Below are 21,084 nucleotides of genomic sequence, written 5' to 3' on the forward strand. Positions count from 1 at the left end.
AGTAAATCCTAGTCAACTACCCTGGTGTAATAGTCTTTCATACAGGGTTGCTTAAGGCGACCGAGTAACTGTCGATTAACGCGACATGCTTAATTCATAATTCAATACTCCATCATGGAGGAGCGATGTGATATGACAACAGGATATAACGTAGACATCCGTGAATGTATCAGGGTAGCTAGACTATCGTTGTGCACGCGTCATCGAAGAACTCGTACGCATTCTGGTACACCGGAAGACAGGAGTATCAAGGAGACGTGTTACCAGAGAATACACCTCATCGGAGAATGTAATAATCGATGAACGTGTATCACCAAGCAGTATAATTAAAAAGAACAACGAAGAGTGAACAGGTGAATAAAAAGCCCTGTTAAACGTCAGAGAACTTGAAGCGAAGAAAAAGAAAAATCAACTATATTGCAGCGTATATCGAACGTGGAAGAAAGAGTCAACGTTCGGAGCAAAGAGGTTGCCAAGTCCAGTAGTTTCAACGTTTTCTATCGATTCTTCGTTGTTCTTGGTGGTTCGAGCAGGCTAACTTTTTTAAAAAAGTGTCTGTAATCGAATCGTCGAGTCACCCTTCTCCCGCCCCGAATGGCGGGAAACTTCATTCAGCTCGTTTCATCGTTGTCATCGATTAGCCGGGACTTCTTTTATTTCAAGGCACACTCGGCCGGCTTGCGGTGGAATTATCGGGGAACGTCATAACTACGGATAAGTGACGTAATTAAAGGCACGCGATGCCTTCGATCGCGGCCGGGAAAACTTTTCGAACCAACGCAACGACTTGACGATTCCGCTGTAATAATTAAAAAACTTTGTCGCACATTGCACCCGAGGTTACTCACTGCTCGATAAATCTGAATTCTCTCCATCCTCCTCTTTTTTTTCGCGAGACATTTTAACTAAGTTTAAAAAACTAAATCGGGTACCCGCACATCCCTAGTACACTCGCATAACTCGAGCAGAAAATAGAAGTTACAGAAGGTGAACTGGTTCTATTCAAAGTACACACGCTATTCTTTGCGTTGGCAATAGCTTCGTTGACGTCCTTTGACTTTTCCAAGTAATTCTATGCCGGGACCGCCTACGGTTTCTATAGAAAGAGTTTCCCACTGCACGTGGCGAACCATCGTCATCCTACCGGCGGAAAAGTTCAAAGGAAGCGAACGTGAAACGGAAGCTTGTTCACCGATGATCCACGGTTCCGTTTTACTCTATCTCCCGACTCTGTTTTTTCCATTAATTCAGCCTCACACTTTCTATACGTTCGTTCGATCAATCGATGGATTACTACAAAAGATGAACGGGCTCCAAGTTTTCGTCGGGTAAAGTTCTCGGGCGGTGAATTTAAAGGAGGATCCACGTGTTCGATTCCGGTCCGAGTGGCTCGCGACAGACAAGCAAGAAACTGTTTTTAGCCCCGTCTGCTCGACTTTCGTCCGGGCACGTAATGGCCTGAATACATCGACGCGTATTCCAGCCAACTGTCCTATCAGCTTCGAGCGTCGCGCGTCAGGAATTGCAAATTAGATTCGAGCGATTTACTCGTACGAGAGGGTCCGTTCCACGGAGATACAGAATCTGAGGATGCTTGGCCGGATATCGCGTGTCCTCTCGCCTAGGCGCTCCTATTCGCGTTAGATTCCACGGATTCCCCTGCGATTACGGACAGCCAACGTTTCTCCTCAGCTGACCCGGAAATTTTACCTATTCCCTTCGGAATTCTTTCGTTACTCCGAGGGAAAGATCAAGGAAAATGAGCACGAACGACGAGTAATAGAAGGGCTTGCGAATTTTAACTGCTTCTTTTCATAGGGAATTCGTACAAAAGCTGCAGCGAGATTGAATATCACTGCAATCTTCGAATGGCTGGGCAACGAACTCTGTTGTTTATTTGCAATCGGTCAGTTGAAACATCGGAAAATAGCGAGGGGAAGACCAAACGGTGGTCAAATTGCAGCCATTACCTCGATTGCAGTCGGTTCGGATGTTTCTCTGTTTCCATGGGATCGTCGAAGCCAAGTAAAAATCGAAGAAATCTAACCACAATTTCATTTCAAGAATTTCAGGAAAATTCGCGTACCCAGTGTGTTACGTTTTAATTACATACACGTTAAAAATGTACAGTGATCCTAGTAAACACTCGAAAATAATTTCGTCCAACTGGTCCTTTCTGGAGAAAGAAAATGAAACACTGGAAGCACCGGTATTTTCCAGCGTTTTCGCAAACGAATTCCATGAAAATCTGCTCGCCTGTTTTAACGAAGCGGTGACATTTTGCGACTAATTTCCCCGCGGCAATCACGATTCTCGTTAACTTTTTTCGTCAAAGGAAAACCTAGAGAAGGGAAACGCGACGGAATGAAACGCAAATACCGAAAAGATTCACGTCGGGCATTAGAAACGGTGTTTCTTGCGTTAAAAAGGATTTCTTGCGAGGCTGCTTGAATATCCTTCGCTAAGAACAGTATAATCTTGCACCGTGGAAAAGGTTCATTTACCTTCTTAGCGGAAGTTAACTCTTTCTTCGAACAAATTGTCCTTATGAAGCTTTAGCTCCGTGAAGATGGAAAAAAGCAGCAAGGGGACTCAATCAGAACCACCCTTCGAAGATGACGAAGCTACCGTTTTTATTTCCTGTCCCCCGAGTAGTTTGCTGCCTTTCTTTGCTGCCGTTCATCGATCGTCGCGTCAACACGCTGCGAAACTGTAAACGAGTTTACCATGGAACTCGTTTAAGGAAGATTGATCGAATGACTGACCTACGCACTATCGATTCAATTGCTCCAACACCCTGCACCCGATAAATCATCAATCAACGAACCGAAAGGATGATTCGTCTGAGGATCCTTTTCTATCTGCTCGACGTCATTCGCGACAAATCAAAGCACCTCCATAGGTATTTGAACAACTACATATCACTATAGCAACGATTACTCCACGTAACCCAACAACCTGCAACCCCTCGATTCCGAAAGCGTTCCCGAGAAAAAAGAAAAGAAAAAGAAAGGGTAGCCTCATAATTCAAGTATTCCGCGAACGGGATATCCATAATGCATATCCGGAATAGGGTTGCTTCCTTGGCGACGTAGCCGGCGCGGCGGAGGGAACTTTCGGTTCAGCCGTGCCGCTAGATGTAAAATAGGAAATGAAGCGGACTACCACGCGAGTGGCGGCATAAAATAGCGAAATTTAAATTCAACGATGTCGTTGCGGTCCCTTTTTAATTCCTAACCCCTCGATTCTCACCCTTCGCTTCCCATTTTCAACTTTCGAAAGTACTAGGGATGTGCGGATCTTCTATTGTAAATGATTAGTTAATTAGAGTTTACAGCGCTAGAAGGTACGAGCCGAAATCTCGTTTCTTATCGACGCGTTATAGAAAGCCGCAAGTTTTAAAATGTATGAACCGCGCGACGGGGCAGGGAGGATATTTTATTGAGAAATCTGGGTCCGTGGTCGCGTCAGCGAGCATTAAGATTCGATAATACGAACGCGAACCCGCTTTTCATCCGGTCGTGTAAAAGCACGGCCGGGTTAGGGAAGCGAAAAGCGAACAGCGAACAGGGTTCACCCTGGCCGTTTATTATGGGCGTGGGCTCGCAAGAAGCAGCGGGTGGTCCATAATTTCAGCCTCGCTTCTAACGAAATTCGGGGCTTAAGAACGAAATCCAATTTGGCCGTTTGAGCGTGAACCGAAGCCGCGAACCACTCTGCCCTAATACGATTTACGACATCGTCCTGTAATTTATGGCGAAATAATCGGCGTCGTCGCGCGATTACAAGAAGACCGAGGCTCCCTCACGGAAGGCTACTCCTGGTAATTTAACCCCCTCCCACCACTTTTATCCTTTATAATTTGCAGAGAAAGTAAATTCTTATTAAACAAGAAATCGCTAACGACATTTCAAAAGATTTACGCAACAGGCAAAGTAAATATTCGCAGGAGATTGGCCTTTATATTATTTGCAACGAGCAAGCGAAGAAAGAGAATATTATTACGTCTTATTCCACTGTTGTTCTAATAAATTATATATACAGCTTGGATAATTATTGACTTAACCTCGCAATGTTATTACCCGGTGAAAAATATTGTTTGCAAAGGTAAAACTTCTCTGAAGCCATTACCTTCGAAGGAAGGATGTTACAGGATATTCAAAGAAACCGTCCAACAGAATAATCGCGCATGATTAGCAGCGAAAAGTGAAGTAGAATCGTTCTGCTGGAAAATTCTTACGCTCGGAACGTACCGTCTGAGAAATTTTCCACGTTTCAACGGCAACCAAGGGAAGAAGCTTTCGCTGTTTCAATTTACACGAGAATTTTCCATTCTGTGTTTGCCGGGGCCCGTTCCAAGTTCCTCGTTTCAATTTTTACAGAAAATCCACCGGTTATCTTGAACGTTCGCTTAATAAAGAGATCTCGTTGCACGGCCGAGGTCGCTCGATTATTCACGCCGGTTGATCCTGGAATTACGCGAGTCCTGAATAAATTTACGACGAATACGTAACGAGGATTTGCCGTTCCCCCGTCGATGCGCCCATGAATCTCTTAGCAAATTGTCGCTTGTTATCAACGAATTGAACAAGTGTTTGTCTGACTTATGCTCCACTGAACGTCCAACGATAAAACACGAAAGAAACTTGACTCTGGCTCTCATCACTGTACTTTCCACTGCAACTGGCAAGCGTATTGTCGTTTGACGAGGCAGTTTGGCCAGTCAGTTGTCAACGCCAACGAAAAATCGACCAGTTAAAGGCATCGACCGCCTCTAAGAAGAAAAACGACGCAGAGAGAAAAGACGAGGGAAAAAGGATGAAATAGAGGCATGTTTGCCAGGCAAAGCACAAAGGGGAGCATAGAAAACGAAAGCGAAAACGCGATGCAGACGAAAGTCTAAACGGTAGCCGGGAAAAGAGGAACGCGAGCAGGTTTTCAACGTAACAATTCTCTTCGCGGTGGGAAATCGTGTTTTCAGCTACGAATTCCCGTGTTAATTGGAAAATATACCCGCCATGGGGGGGTGGGTGCGAGCGAGTCGAATCACGGGGGAACGTGGTAAAAGGCAAAGAATTTCTAGCGTAGGTATGCGGAAACTATTCGAGGGGATTAAAGTACTCCGCAAAACTGATCCTTGTCGAACACTTATCTTGTTTTCCAACCATGGAGGGGATGAAAATGATGAAAAATGTTTCTAATTTTCACCCTTCCTCTGAATCGAAAATTCTTGCGAAATTCAACATTATTTGACGGACGAATGATAAACGAAAAATCAAACGAACAGCTTTTGAATCGAGCACGCGACAAAGGAAGAGAGATACGATGGCAGAGAAAGGAAAACAAGAGGCAACACGAGAAAATCGAGTGGATACATACGTTAAGCGAGATTACGTGTCCCACGACCAGATTGCGGCCATTCTGTCTGCTGGATTTATTAAGCAGCGTCATATATATTCGAGTGGCGGGCCAGGTAGAAGGTTCCGAGCTGAAGAATCGCAATTTCCGATGGCGAAAGGGAACGATCGCGACTAGACGAGCGCACAATCGCTGGACACCGGTTGAGAAGAAAAAAAAATGGTGCGTCGCATCGATCAAGCCCCGCTTCATCCCGTGATAAAGTACGTAAAAGGAACATAACTCTTCGCGATCGCTTCTGCAAACGTGGCGGAGCTCACGGGAATGAAGACTGGACCCGTCACGTGTAATTGCGATTCGATTAAACGCGTAAATCATGCTGCTAGTGGTTTCCTCTTCCCTACTAGTCGACTAGCAACGTCGATTTAGGCTCTATTCGATACAACCTATCCGAGGCTAAATAAAGTGCGTTCAAGTTGATAAATCGTACCTCCGCCAGTACACCGTACGAGATCCAAGGAAATTCATGAAAATTCGGGATCTAATTTAGCTATAACTGATTCTACTCCTCAAAATAAATCGAAAATGTATGATAAAGTTTTCCCGTACAACGCTTCATAAACGAGATAAATGAATTTAAAGATAGCAAGTAGTATAACCAAGCATTAGTCAGACGCGGACCTGAACTACTAGTATTGGCTTCTGGAGACTCGCTAACTTTTCCATTTGCCAATTTTTGTTCATAAACGAAATGTTTTTTTTTCATTAACCATCCTGAAGAGAGAGAACGAAGGAAAACTGAAGGAAATAACTTGAACTTACTCCTTAATCTGAGAAAGGGGAAAGCTAGACGGCGATAATCCGGGAACGACGTGGAAATATGAACTCGTACAGGTATTGAGCAACCGGCCGGAAACGGACGACCGTGCTAGTGTACGCGGCAAGCTACCAGGACAAAGGGGCCACTAATGTCCCCTTCTTCCTCCCCCGGCCCAAGATTTATCGTCGTACACCGGTGGGATTGTTACGTAAGGTTAAGCTCAGGGTAGAAGCATTAGGATTCGAGCTCGGCCGCTGATCCCAATGGGCAGGCGGTCGCGTAAATCCCAATGAGCTGGTTGAGATTCGATCCGCGGGCTAATGTCGACGACGCGCCACGCTTCCTTGGGAATCAGCGAAAGGGATGTTTTCACTTTTGTCCCGGTCCGGTGTAACTTCGCGCTCTTTTAGCTAACAAACAATCACGACGAGCCGGTTCGAGCGTGTACCGAGTTTAAATTACAACTGGCTTGCCCGGCTAATCCGGAAACTAAGCGCCCAAGGCGTTGTCGGTGCTCCGTAATCGTCCTCAGTTGTAATTTCGTACTGAACTGGATTTCGGACGCTCGTCCCACGGAAATTGTAGCCCATAGGATGGATATAGCTGGCAGTAGCTTTGAAACGAGATTGACTGTTGCGTTTAATGGCTGGATAGTTTCCATCGGTTTCGCTTGTTACGAACCTTTGATTCAATGATTCTTAAGCAATAATTACCAGTAGCAGGAAATTGAAACACCTATCTTAAAATTTGATAAAGTTCTCTATAAACTCTCTTTTGCTGATTATTCTAATATCAAAGTAATAATGGTTGGTCGCTCTATCGAGGATTATATGGTCCGTGTTACGCAAACATTAGCCAGGGACGAGTGGCGTAAACGAGACCCGACTTATGCCTAACTAATCATTGCTTTGGCGATTAAGGGGGCCGACTTGATCGAGAACGCGAACTCTCCTGATGATTCTGAGGTGAACACGAATACCAACGTATCAGCGTTGAAACGAAGCTGACTTGGCTGACGTGCAACCGACCGCAGAGTCGTTCTTCCGTAAAGTTTGCATCAAACGGCCGTTCGAGCTGGCTACGGCCATCGACGAAACTCAGCCAGTGAACTCTCGTAATATCGTTTACACATCCGCTCTGCTCTCAGGTTTTTCGGAGCCGTCGGCAAACGAGGCAAGAGGAGGAACAGGAGTAAAAAGCGAGCCAGCTAATTACAGAGACTTCTCTGCACGGCCTATTAAATTTGAAGCAAAGCTCGCGCACTAGCTCGTGCTAATTTTACTTTACTTTACCTGAATAGTGGCGGACTATCTCGTGTAACACATCAACCAAGCTTCTCTGATCATTCCAAGTCGGAAAATTCACCGGTCGATTCGTTTCCGTTCAAAGAGCCCAATCGAACAAAATTGCACTTGTTCGTTGCTTTTCTGTATGATTTAATTTTGGTTTGAATATTCGCGCAGTAAAATTGATTAGTTGCAATTTGAATAACGGAGTTTAATGTTTCAAAAATAATTGACAGGTTAATAAGTCTATATCGAAGATTGACAAGTATTGTAATAAATGTTGGAAGCATAACAGCGAGAACAAAGCGAAATTTCTAATTTAACACGGAATAAAAGTTTCATCATCGCGTTTACGCACCAAGTAACGTACTGGCATGAAGTTTTAAAATGAAAGCTTCATGTTACACGCATGGCAGAGTAATTTGATAAAAAGCGACCGTGCAACGGGTAAAAATTATTTTTTCGCAATCATTCAGTTAAAAACCACGGCTCTCCAGATAGACTGCAATAATGCAGCACCATTTTTCACGACAGTGAAATGTTGCTACGCGGTAACTGAAATATTGTAAATAATATTTTAAAGCTGCAACACGCGCAGATAGAAACGTTGCATTTTGTAAACTGTATTTTCCCTCGAAACTCATCCTGTTACGAGGTATTCGAATCAAGTCGTCGAATCTTTGTCCACCGGTACACGTGGCTAATTTTCGACACGAATCGTGACGATTCCGAAACTAGAGGTTCGATTTGGCGTCCCGACGCAATTCGAGCGTCACGTTTATCGCGGTCGCACCGTGACACCGCGTATTTCGCATTATGGTCGGCTTCTACCGGCGGAAACCTGACGATTTAAATTTAAATTTAAACGAGGACCGCCAGAATCGCGCGCATCGACCGTTTCGTCCGGCCGTAGCTCGTTTGCGGTAAGATTGTTTGCCGCTCGTTTCACGGATCATTATATGCGTTTTCGTGTTCAAACCACCGAAAACCGAGAAGTCTTTCCCCGGCTGAATTGCCTTTTTAAACCTGCCTGCCAGCCGTGCACTGCTGCTGAATGACGCCGCTTTAACCCTTCTTTTCACGGTAATTCTCTTTAAAAACGTGTCTTTTTTTCCCTTCTTTTCGTACGTGGGCTTTTTCAATTGCACCAACCGGCCTAGCCGAATATTAGGTTCGCTTCCTAGTTTTTTATATCCCGACAAAGACATCGACCATCCTGCTTACAGATGGAAAGCTTGAATACTTAAGCGGGTTTCAGATTAAATCATCTTTTTTATCAGCAATTATCCACTTTGATGGGACAAAGATAGCTTTTGAAACTGAGCTTATAAACCGTGGATGGAAAACACGAATATTTTGTGGATTTAGTAATATGTATTACAAGCATAAAATAAAAAACTTCATTAATATGTTGGGTAGTGACCCGTACTTTATGTGTGTAAACTGTCATAAAATTTCTCGTAAATTTCATCAGTAAAATTTTCAAAAATATGTTATTTTAAACATATTATTTGTTTGGATATTTATTTACATGGATGAATTTATTATTTACAAAATGCGCGAGCAGCCCAACTGCAAGGGGTATCTTCATCCCATCAGAGTGAATGATTACCGATAAAAATGTTCCATGTCAAATATTTGTTCGAGTATTGTATGCTGCTAAAAAGAGTATCAAAATCGACATGTATCACTTGGGTAACGCCTCTCTTCTTCAACAATGTTAAAAAACTTCACCCGCGCAGAGAGGAAAACATGAATGAAAAATAGAAAAAGGTAGAAAATGAATCGTAATTTCCTGGAAAGCTGCTCATTCTACGGATAAAAATAAGGAAAGCAGCTTCTATTAAAAACCTCGCTCCGTTATACGGGGAAGCTCATTTAATCCTTCATTTTACGATGAAACGAGTCTATGGCATAACAATATTGACTTCCATCCATGCCAGCATCGGCAACCTTATAAAAATACAGTGTACGACGCAAGGTACGGACAATAATATTCCATCAACATGGAACTGGCCTAGATTCTGCCTTCTATATTAATCAACGACGGAATATCGAATAGAACACATGGCAAATAGACGGTTTGACTATGTTTCTCGACCACGAAACACGCATACTCTGGTATCGTTTGCTCGTGAACAGTACACGCGACACCCTTTCCACTGTGTGTCTACAGCTCTAATTCAACTATTATAACATTTCCAGCATCCGGAAGACAGTGAAATCGTATCTGTAAGAGGTAAGAGGAGAGACGGCACGTTTACTAGCAAACGAGGTTACTTACGACAGAAGTCGATCCATCACGTCGTGACGTTTCAGGTAGAATGCTGATAAGGGAATTATCTAGACGATATTACCGGCGAGCACGGCTCTACCTACTCTATCCTTCCTTGATTCTGCTTTCTCTTGATCCCCTCGAGTGTGAACGTAAGATGTTTTTGCACACCGAATGCACACCGCATAGTCGAGATTCTCAGAGAAATCTGTTCGAACTCGGAGTAAAAGGGGAAGCGAAGAAAACACTTTATAACGAGAATTTTCTTATCCGTTCGCGAGGTCTGAAATTTTGCACTTTGCGCTCTTGTTAATGGATCGAAGTATGAAAATTCTTATTCGCATAAATCATTGCGAATACTAACAATAACGACCCTTTCCCTTTTTTATCTGAACGTTCTAGCAAAGTTCGAGACGAACGAGCACGCGTGATCGTAGGAGAAGATCGTAAAGGCAGAGTGGGCCTCGTAAACAGCGGCGAATTCATTTTCCCTGTTATTCCCTCATACATATTCGATCGTCTAAGCGTAGTGGGTGGCGCGCCGGAGATTATGCAAAAGTATTCGCGCCTAGCCCACGCAGTCGTTCTAATCGTCTAGAACGCGAGCGAAACGCTCGAGCAAAGTTTCATGGACTAGCGTGTGCACGATCCGAGTACGTGCACCGCGTTAAGCAACGGTAAACGATCTACAAGACGACCTGCGATCTGTATTCAATTAGCGTTAATCCTATTGGCGAATAAGCGACGAAGCGTCAGGGTTCAACGTAGTTGCACGTCGAAAAGGAGGAAGAAAGGAAGAAGAGGAGCAAGCTCGTAATTTGCAAGAAAAAAAACAAAAGCTCGAGTTTAAAGCGAGGAGAGTTGAGTTAAATTTGAGCTACCAAGGGCTAAGTTCATGAATTCGACATCGAGTACTGTTTACTTGAAACTGAATTCGATATCGGTGGATTTAAGTTGCTGCAGGTCATATTTGCTCTGGGCTAAACTGCTTTGCGTTTGAGTTGCAGCTAAGTTAGTTTGGGTCAAGTCCGGCTTACATGAAATTGGCTTAGATTTGAGTTACGCTCATGTTAGACTTGGATTAACCGGAATAACTGTTGTTTAAACTGCATTGAAGGTAGATTATCATTGGTAAGCGAGTTAAATTTGTAAATTCCATTACATTTAGCAAGGATCTTGGCTACTTTCCAGTCTCTCGCGAAGAAAACCAGAACCTAATAACCCTATAATTGCAGACACCGCTGTAATATTCCTCGAAGGGTTAACTCATCTACTTAGGTGATTAAACTACGTATCTATTTTTAACTACCATAATTTTCTACGCTCACCGATCCACGACGCCTTTTACGATTTGAATCCTAAGAAGTCACAGTTTCCCGCGACTATTCCCACGGCAGGGTAATTCGTCTTCCCTTTACCAGCGAAATTTGTTCGCGAGGACGTTGTCACGAACTTTGGGTCGAGTTCACAAAGGCTCGGCCGCACAATCATCGCCCGACGCGACGGGGTTGGAGCACGTTGCTCGAATCCTGTTCCTTCGTAACCAGGAACGTGGGATGGACGGGGATGGACGGTATTGTAGTAAAGTGCATCGCTCCCAGAGACTGTTCCAGGAGAAGCATCGTACGTGTAGGTGCGCGCGGTTCTCGCGGGGTGTACGGGTCAGTTCCGCGTGCCGGACAGACGCTGGATTTATCGCTTTTGTCGCGGAAATCCTCGCAGCACCAGCAACGACGACAAAGGATGGAAAAATTGCGCGATGACACGACATGCGGTTTCAAAGGAGAACTTTCTATCGCGCTGTCCCGCCTTTTCTTCCGGGATCTACTTTTCCGGAAATGTGCGATGATTCATTAGCTAGTCCGTAAGAAATTAACGTTGCTCGATGAATATTTCAAACGACGGGAATCGAGGCAGAAACAAACCGCCCCCCATAAATATCAATAACAGCGAGTGCAAACGCGCGACCCATCGAGATTCATCGACGCTGCTGCGCCCCGTTAAGATAATATCGAGGACATTTCCGAGATGTTCTCGAAAATCACCGGGCTACCCTGAGACCGATGCTAATGCCCTGATACGACATCTGCACCCTCGAGACGTCACGCAGATATGTCGAGTATCTCCTGGACATTACTGCATATATGCAGCAGACATTTCGCGGTCGTGGCAGGAAGAGGAACAAGAGGAAGCTCGAGGGAGGATAGGGATGTGGGGCCGTGGAACGTGTTATTGCACGACGAAGAACTCATCAGCGTGTTCCAGATGGCCCGTGTGCTCTCGTTCCTCTGCACATGGGGCACAAACGCGTCATCGAATCGCTTACGAGCTGAAGATCTATCTAATCTTAGGGAAAATGGAACCGTGAACTCATAAGCGTATCGTAATACCACAGTACATGAATTTCATCCCTGGGACAAGTAGAATAATTTGGTTAAGAGAACGGTCTGACAGAATAGAGCAAAGGATATTGGTAACGAGAAACATCAGTTTCAATATTATGCTCCTGAAATTGAGGCGATCCTTTGAAGACACGGTGCATTATCACCGGGTGGGAAATTCGTATACGCATCGTTGCCGATGCTGATAGAGGAAGTTGTACACCGTAGGTAATGCACAACCGGTGCAACAGCCGTATCTTGGTCTCATCACCGACGGAGAACGTTATTGCCCATTTAAGGCAATTTACTTCTCGGATCACTTGCCAAAAGCGAAAGGAGTCTGGGGGGTTAGGTCGATCGATGCCACCTGAGAGACCAATTTCGACGACTTTTCTTGTCAAAGGCATTCGGAATCGTTCGCGCTGATTTTTCGCCTTCGATCACGTACCGCGTCTACTTTCACCCCTAAACCGTTCATCATCCCTCGAAACCGGCCATTTGATATGCAACAACCCCCATGGTAGATTTCACCGCGTATTTCAACGCGGCAATAAAAACGGCTAATAACCCTCCGGATACATAAATCTGAGACAGAGACACCCTGTGCTTCTTTCAATGGACGAGGCCAAGACTAGAAATAGCGAAATATCGGCAGATTAAGATTTACCGATACCACGATCTCACAGCGGCCGCAAGGATTTCTTATCGAGCTAAAAGATCCAGTTAAGCCTGATTGTCTTGTGCGGTGTTTTTGCCGGAATATCGGATGCCGGCGGCCATCGAAACGGCTCAACCCTATTGATCTTCCCTTAAGATCCTAACACTCGAGGATATTAAGGGGGCCACGTGGACTCGATTTCTAGCAGAAGCCAATCGTCCTCGCGAAGCCGACGGGAATCGAGTTACGCCACGGACAATGATTGCGCCCCTTCCAAGGAGAACCAGCGAGATTGGCCGATATCGTCCGTTGTGGAAAAAGCAGCAAAACCCTCTGCTTCGTCGTGAACGACACGGAACAATAAACTGGGAAACCGACGCGAAATATCTAGCAGAGTCTAAGAGAAATTCGTTTTGGAAAATTCCAGTTTGTCGGAAACAGAATGCTACACACACGTAGACTTGGACATTTATTCCTTCGTGGTAGGTAACGATGGCTCGTGTCCGAAGTAATTGAATTCGAGTGAGATGGGAAGAATAAATTGACTTTTCGAGAACAAATTAGTAACACTTATCGGAATTTTGTCAAACAGTTTGAAAAGCTGACGCATCGATATTCCTGAAGAGGTCAAGCGGTAAACTCTCAAAGACACCAGACGAAACTGATATTATTGGATCGAGAGGTTTATGAAAACCTTTGACCTCTCAGCAATGCTCAATATTTATCAATCTTCGAAAGCTTTCACGATAAGACCAAACAGACGAGTAGAATCGAGCCTTCTCTGTTTCCCCGCTAACAGAAGACGAACGAGACTTCACAAAACTCGATACGTTTCAATGGAAAATTTGTGAAGCGTCTGGAACCGCAAGCTCGCCGCAGATGCACCAGGTTAAATGGTCCATCCGGTTGCAGCCGCGTCTCCGTCGGAGACGTCCGTTGATTTATAGAAAAAGTTGGCGAACCACTCGAAACCTTATTTGGTCGCGGCTTCGAAAACTGTACGAGGACTTTGCTACGATCCTCTCTGCGAAAGTTTGCGCTCGTGAAAAGGATCGAAGCTTGCCCATTGGACCATCACGAACGACGACTTGAATCGCGAGAATATTCGTCGGCGGAACCTTCAAAATCACTACCGAAATTCATTCCGCGATTCTCCAACGAACAAGGTGCAATTTTTCCCGGTAACTTGGAAAACCCTATTCATCGTAAAAATGAAGAAGCGTGTCGCGATTCCGTGATTTAATTCGATCCCGAACGGCTACGCAATATTTCTGCGCGAGTTCAAAGCGTCGTTGGCCAGCATGGAATCCGGCCAAACGCGAAATGCACGAAACGACATGGTGCAGGGATTCTTTATTTCTCCCTGGCTCTTTCGACCCGCTGAAAAATGTTTCGTTTTACCGTTCAAACTTCGGGATCGCCGTTTAAGCGACATATCGCGATCACTGAAAGCCTCGCCGATTTCTGGCTGATCGAAGTTGGCAAAATGTTCGCGCCACGATACGCGTTCGCGTTCTCCTCTTTGTAATTGCTGGCCGAAAATTGGGATAAAAAGGGAAAGGAATAAAATGTCTATTTCACGAAAACATGGAAAATATTTTGCGTCCGTTCCACGGCATCGTTATCTATTATCTGAAACGGGCAGAATGGATTGTGTACGATCAAAAGAACAGGTCGAAATCGCTGGAACGATCTTCGGCTAACTCGTTAGTTACGAGTTACGACCGTTGGAAATGGTAAAAATAATTTTTCGCATGGCACCCTCGACGGGTGGTGGCGAGCGTTCGGCTAGAAACAGGAAACGGTGAAAATTAAAATGAGAGCGAGAGGACACGGTAAAACGCGTCGAAAATTGTAACGCGCCCATGGAATCAAACGACGAGCTCGTAAAACTTTCATTCCGACCCGCTCACAGCCACAAAAGTTGAAAAATTACTAATTCTATCCTTTGCTCGGCTATTCGTGCAACAGCATCGACGCTATCGCGTTTAGTTAATCGAACAACGATGCTCTAAACACCGGATCGATGTTGTTTCATATGAATTGAATTGAATTTGTAAGAAACGGACTGTTCTACGCGACAGATCGCGACTAAATGTTTGACGTAACAATTTCTATGGAAATGAGTGAATAAAAATCGGATTTTATTGGAAAGGTTCGCGCGATTGGCAGCCAATGGGCCGGCGACTTCAACGATCGAAGAAAATTTCTTCTGTCCGCGTATAGAGAAGGGAAACGGCTGATTTATCTTCCGCGACACACGGCGGAGCATGGATTACGTGCCTCGAATCCGTATTACCTTTCCTATGGCGAGTATCCCGTGGAAAAGTGGTGCAATATTCCCGGGTATACGTTAAACCTTCGAAAACAGGCGGGACGAGGAAGGGGAGATTTCAATGTCTGTCGAAGCACCGATGGAAGACGTTCTTTCGCCGGAAACGTGAGTGGCGGAAGTTGAAGCGAGGATGCAGAGCAATTTGAACGATCGTTCGATTTAAGGGACCGAATTTATTGCCCCGTGACGGTATACATTTTTCTCTGGTATGCGGAACAAATAGGAGAACGGAGAAAATGAATTCTCGCCAGAAAAATTAATTGACTTTTTGCTAAGTAAACTCGAAGGATGTTCGATCGCTTCAACCCATCTTCGCCAATCAATTCCCCATTCAGGGGAGAATAGTTTAATCGATTCGAAGAGTCGGGAGGGAACAAGAAGTCCGGTCGAGTTTCGATTCGTACCCGATCGAATCGTGAATTCCATCGTAACCCGTTAGTCACGCGGAATTTAATATCCCAAAGTCCAAAATTTCGCGACGACGCGACGCCTTAAAAGACTTCGTCCCGATGGCGTACGAAAAGCACTAACTTCGTTCTAACTTCCACGTAAACGTTCTACGGGACTTCGTTCTTCCCGATCAACTTCACGAGGAATCAGTTTACCGGTAGCCGATTGCAAATCGAATTCTCCGAGATCTCGTCGACGAATAAATAGGAATCTACCGTCGGGGTATTCGGCTGAAAAGCCGCAAGTTTCGATGAAATGAATTCTGACTGACTCAACGATAACCCGAAGAAGTTGGCTTTTTCAAGACTCGCATGCGTTTCTAACGCAGCTATTCGTTTCTAGTGATATAAGTCAATCCTTTCGTTGGCAACTAGCTCGCGATATTCATTTCGCGTCACTTTTATTTGTTCTAATACCAAACTCGTCGACACGGCAGACTTAACGTTTCACTCGAACACGCAGCGAGAGGATATTGCGTCTGTATCAATATCCCCAGCTCTGATAGCCGAGAAACGAACGGCTGGAATACGCCAACGGGGATATTCACCCGGATATCACTAGAAGGATGTTTGTCCTACGTTTCGGCCAGTTTGACGTCCCTACCACTCTTCCGGTCTGTGTTTGGTCTTCAAGACGATACTCGTAGATAAGATTCTACTCGGATCATCCCCTTCCGGTGATACGAACCGTCTGACTTGGCGTATTTTCGAACGAAACAATGCGAATTGAATCTGTATCAATTTTCGAACATTTCTCTAAATGTACCTTCTGTGTTTTGATATTTATCGGTCTTGGCTTGCGTGCTACACGATCGTCGATTTGCTCGTAAATTTTCATTTATGATTAAATAGTTGGAAAACTTGTTATAATAGAGCTTTCTACGGTAACAGTTGCTAATTCGGCTGAACTTTATAAGAGCAGTAACTTTTTATTATTGCAGTATCACGAAACTGTGCTCGTAATTTTAAGCTATTTTTAAGAGCCATATCGAAAACTTTAAAAGGTTAAGTGCGACGAAAGGGAAAGTAACGAAAAATCCGATCAGAAATACAGAGGGTGTCGTTCAATTTGTATATTAGAAGGCAACCACCGACCCCTTTCTATCCTATGTTTTTCCCTATCTATATTATTGATCCTTGCAGCAGAAAATCCTTTTTCCATTAGAAATCTAGAGTGCATGCACTCTTCCAATCATTCGACGCGTAAACACATAAAGTTCGTCTGTACATGAAATATTATTCCGTTTCTTCGTTTTCGGATAACGAGGGTAGTGGAAAATGTGAACCGTCCGATTGAATCGAAATTTAAAAAGTAACCAGTGAAATTCGTGTCTGAAATACATTGGCTGCTAGCGAATGTTGGAAAACGACCCAACAGATATTTTATTCCGTGAAAGTCGAACGTCCATCAGTGCCAAACACGCAAATATTTCCTAACATGAAAAATGTTCTTCAAGTATGTCGATATCGCGTTCGTATCTTATTCCTCGATCGCATGCAAGTATCCGGTTAAATTTCGAAATAAGAAGAACGCGTATCGAATCTGGATATACTTCGAAAGGAACGCTTTTTGCAATAAATTCGAGAGATCCTTGACAGTCCTGTACCGTTTGATATTTTTCAGATTTTCCTTCGTTCTACGCGTTTTCCGATAACGATTCTACCCCTTGTTTTCACTTTAATATAAATTCCTGATCGAATACTTTACTCTGACGTTACAAACTCATTTTACTTCTTTTCTGTGAGCGACAGCAGAGGGATGAAAATCGGAGCAAAATACCTAACGACCCCCTATTGGCTTCCCTGTATCCTTAGATGACCAAACAGGATAGCAACATCGAAAAGGTTGTGGCGCGAGTAATTAAGACCTTACAGGCGTGTAATGGCCGCATAAATCGGCCTCGCCTGGCCATAAGCAGTAATCCACTTTCAAGTTCGCGCGGAACATCGCGCCACCGCCTGACGCGTAAATTTCGTCGGTGGTTTATGCAAATTATTGATGGAAGCCGAGCTAATACATTGTGTCGCGTGCAGTCGAGCCGCTTACGAAGAACCCATTTACACAAGCGACTCGAATCGATACGTTTTACTAAAGACGAGCCGCGAATATTCGCGTTTCTTGGCTGAGCTTAAATGTCGTGTAACGTTGTGATAAATAAACAGGGTGTCGCGGTGGAACGGCGTGAAATTTATTTCTCGCTAGGATAGCTCGCAAAGAGGAGAGATGAAATTTTGAAATGGGAGATGGAACAATTTATAACGTTGCGACGAGTAAATATAGGACACAAGAAATTTCAGGCAACAGCGTTGGTGAATTATTAACACGTTTGAGAGTATAACCACGACACGTGCTGTTTGTAAATAATTTGCTTCATTGTACTATGATTAACAATTTCAGGATCTTGCATTCTGTTATTCATATTTTTACAAAAGGAGTATTTTACGACTAACATTAGAAATAAGTACGCAAGGTTACTTCGTGTGTACATCTTAAATAATACTAAAATCAGAATCTCTCAAACGCGTCGTAATTTCAACGCGAACGAATCTCAGAGGTGGAATCCATCACTGTCACCTATCTGAGTCGCGTTCAAGCTCAATGGCGCGGCGCGACCGGTTCAAAACAAAATGGAAGAAAAGAATCTTACTCCTCGATTCGCATAACCTACACGCCTACACCGGCCGGGCGTTTCTGCTAATTAATCCGCAAGAAGAAAACTCATAAGAAGAAGATAAATTATTTTATTTCGACTCACCCTAATCGTACGGTCGTAGATCCGTGAACGTTGCACTGTACTCCATCGCCTCCATCGCACAATCACACGAAGGACCGTTCACACGAACCGCGCGATCGACGAAATCCACTAACCAAATCGGTTCAGTATTTTCAAAGTACAAGACTCTTCTCTCTTTCACCCCAAGCATCTTTTAGTCCTCGATGAAAGCTTTGCTCCTTGCGTGTACACAAACGATCACACGGCACTGTTGTACAAACACCGAACCGACAGCTTTCCTGTCTCGCGAAGAAGTGCGGGGGGTGGTCCGGAGAAAGAGATACAGCGTGTCGCGTTGTCGTTTACTTATTAATTCACTGATAGTAGTTCGATCGTGATCAAGATGATCGTTCGATCGAACGATGACCCGGAAGAACGAGTCTCGACCGGATGAAACGTCATTTTGTTCAATTCCCGTCCGGCGTCACGCGGTCACTGGTTATCGACGGTGCCAGGTGTTTACACGACACCTGAACGCGAGAACGTCCGAGTACGATTGAAAACGATAAACACGACGAAGAAGGAACACAACACTGGCACACTGGATAGGAGGGGACACGGTTAATCGAAACGGAGTGGCACGTAACGGGACCGACAACACGTAACGTCGCGTCGAAGCTCGCGAGACGAACTACGGCACGGGAATGAGAAGGTCCGCGAGCTTTCGCGCATCGCGACACCAGCGCCACCATGATAAACTCAGCGTCTCGAAGCGCGCCACGGTCGATTTTGCGAATTTAACCTACCGACCGGACATTGACCAACACTTCCAGCGGGCTCTTTCGACCTGCCTTGCCCCGCTCGTTCTACGTGTTTCAGATTGAACCAAGGGGATCGGCTTTTAATAATGCTTTTCTCATTGTACCGGATTTTGAATCGATCGGACCGTTCGGATTGGTCGAACGGCAAGTTATTATTTTTTATTCGTTAGCTACTCAAAGTCCCTAGCCGGGAGCCAATCGGCGTGCGGCAAACGATCCGGTGCCGAATCGTTCTGAAGGCGGTTGCGTTCGTTTTTTCATCGCCGTTACGCTCGTTATTGCGTTACTTACTTCGTTCTGTTTCCACGCGTTGCATGCACGTGCCCGCAAAATAAAGGTGTTCAAATATCTACAAACAGTTCTTTTTCTATACAAAACACGCGATTCAAATATCGTGAACTTGCCAGGCCCCTCAAAAATCGGGAGGGTCGCCGTAAGCATCATCGAGGATAATTCCTAACCTCCGAAGATTTACTACTCATGGTTTTACTGGCAGTGTTTCGAGCCTTGCTGTTTTGGTGAGTTGCACTGTACTCTTCTTCATTAAACGTGATGCGTTTCTGGAAAAAGAATAAACGGGTCGCGTTCAAATGAACGGATGAATAAATTTTCCGTGTAATCCATTCAATTTTTTAAAAAACCACATTTGTGTGTTTCATGAAGGTGAAGATTATAGAGTACTTACATTTTGAACCGATTATAATTATAGATGCTTAAATTAATTATAATTGTATTGAAATTAAGAAAGACGCGAGAAACCGGTCTTGTAACGCACTATACTACTTGCAGCGTCCGGCCGCTCGGCGTATCTTTTGCCGCGGGCTCCGTTTCAAAACGATTCGTATCAAAGTTCGCAAAATACAAGAATTTCATAGGGTGCTTTTAACATTTACGTTTGAATTTATAGCTTATGATATTCATAAAGTAATAAAAAACTCTTTTCAGTAGCAAAACACCGAGAAAGCTGACCGAGCCTCGAGGCGCAGACTCCGCTCGTGAAAAGACAGTGGCTATCGATTCAGTTCTACCAACGGAAGGACACTTTCTGGTGATTTTGTCGATTGCCTAGGGATTCGCAAGCACCCTTATGCACTTTAAACTTCATTTTTCAACAGGTAATAAGAATTCACAGTCGCTTCAGTATTTTTTCTGCAGGTCAAATCAGTGCAGCTTCTCGTTTAAAGTTTTTTTGTCGGTCAAAATAAAAAAAAAATCAGAAAGTAGTTTGAAAAACACTCGTGTTCGAAATCTTCGGGTAGAATATCTTGGATAATTAAACCAGGAAATGGGAAACTGTAGTACTTTTTGAATTGAAAGGAACAGCAAGGACCCTCATTAGAGGGCAGCGTTCTAAAACACTGCTCTTACAGAGAATTTGAAGTATAAAGCATTCTCCGATGCAAAGAATTATCAGCCGTTCCCGGGGAAATTAAAGCGGAAACTTTTATTAGCCAGAAACTTCAATGAATGAAACTTCCGACAAACTTTTAACGGAAGTTCGTTTAAATGCGGTTCCTTATCGCGAATTTCTACATCGTCTAAAGTTGCCACCAGTCCTACCGAACGTGAACCCTCATTACAAACGTTTCATTTTTCTTCGGTAATGTGTTTAACGCTCGCGATGCGTAAATTTATCAACATTAGAAGCACAAACTGGGAAAAAGATAGTAGAACCTTGATGGTTCAAGCATTTGAACCCTTTTAGAACGTTCGAAGGTGCTTTGTAAAAATTCAATTATTATAATTAACAGAATCGGAGATGTATTTTAGTTTATTAATTATGATATCGCATTGCGGTTCTCTCGTATCAAAAGTTCTCCTATGGCGTTGTTTACAAACTTCCAAGTTGCGATTCACAGCCACTGCTACTTCAATTAACTTACATCTTCGTCTTCTCTATATTTCCCGCTCCCTTTGGAATTCGCATTATTGACTTCGGTAACTAACAAAAGCCATTATCGTAAATCTACAACGCCCACTTCTCTAG

The 21,084-nt window shown here is 44.1% G+C and overlaps 1 protein-coding gene across 2 annotated transcripts in view; it reads right to left on the reverse strand.

The window, feature by feature from the left end:
- LOC114874032 (neuroligin-4, X-linked) overlaps positions 1 to 18,952 on the reverse strand; it is a 205,587-nt gene extending 186,635 nt beyond the window's left edge. For both annotated transcript variants that reach the window (XM_029182921.2, XM_029182923.2), the window contains exon 1: positions 18,319 to 18,952. The gene's annotated coding sequence lies outside the window, so the exon portion shown is untranslated. The remainder of the gene's footprint in view (positions 1 to 18,318) is intronic.
- Between the last annotated feature and the right edge of the window lie 2,132 nt (positions 18,953 to 21,084).

Source organism: Osmia bicornis, chromosome 7, assembly GCF_907164935.1.
Source record: "Osmia bicornis bicornis chromosome 7, iOsmBic2.1, whole genome shotgun sequence".
Lineage (NCBI taxonomy): Eukaryota > Metazoa > Arthropoda > Insecta > Hymenoptera > Megachilidae > Osmia > Osmia bicornis.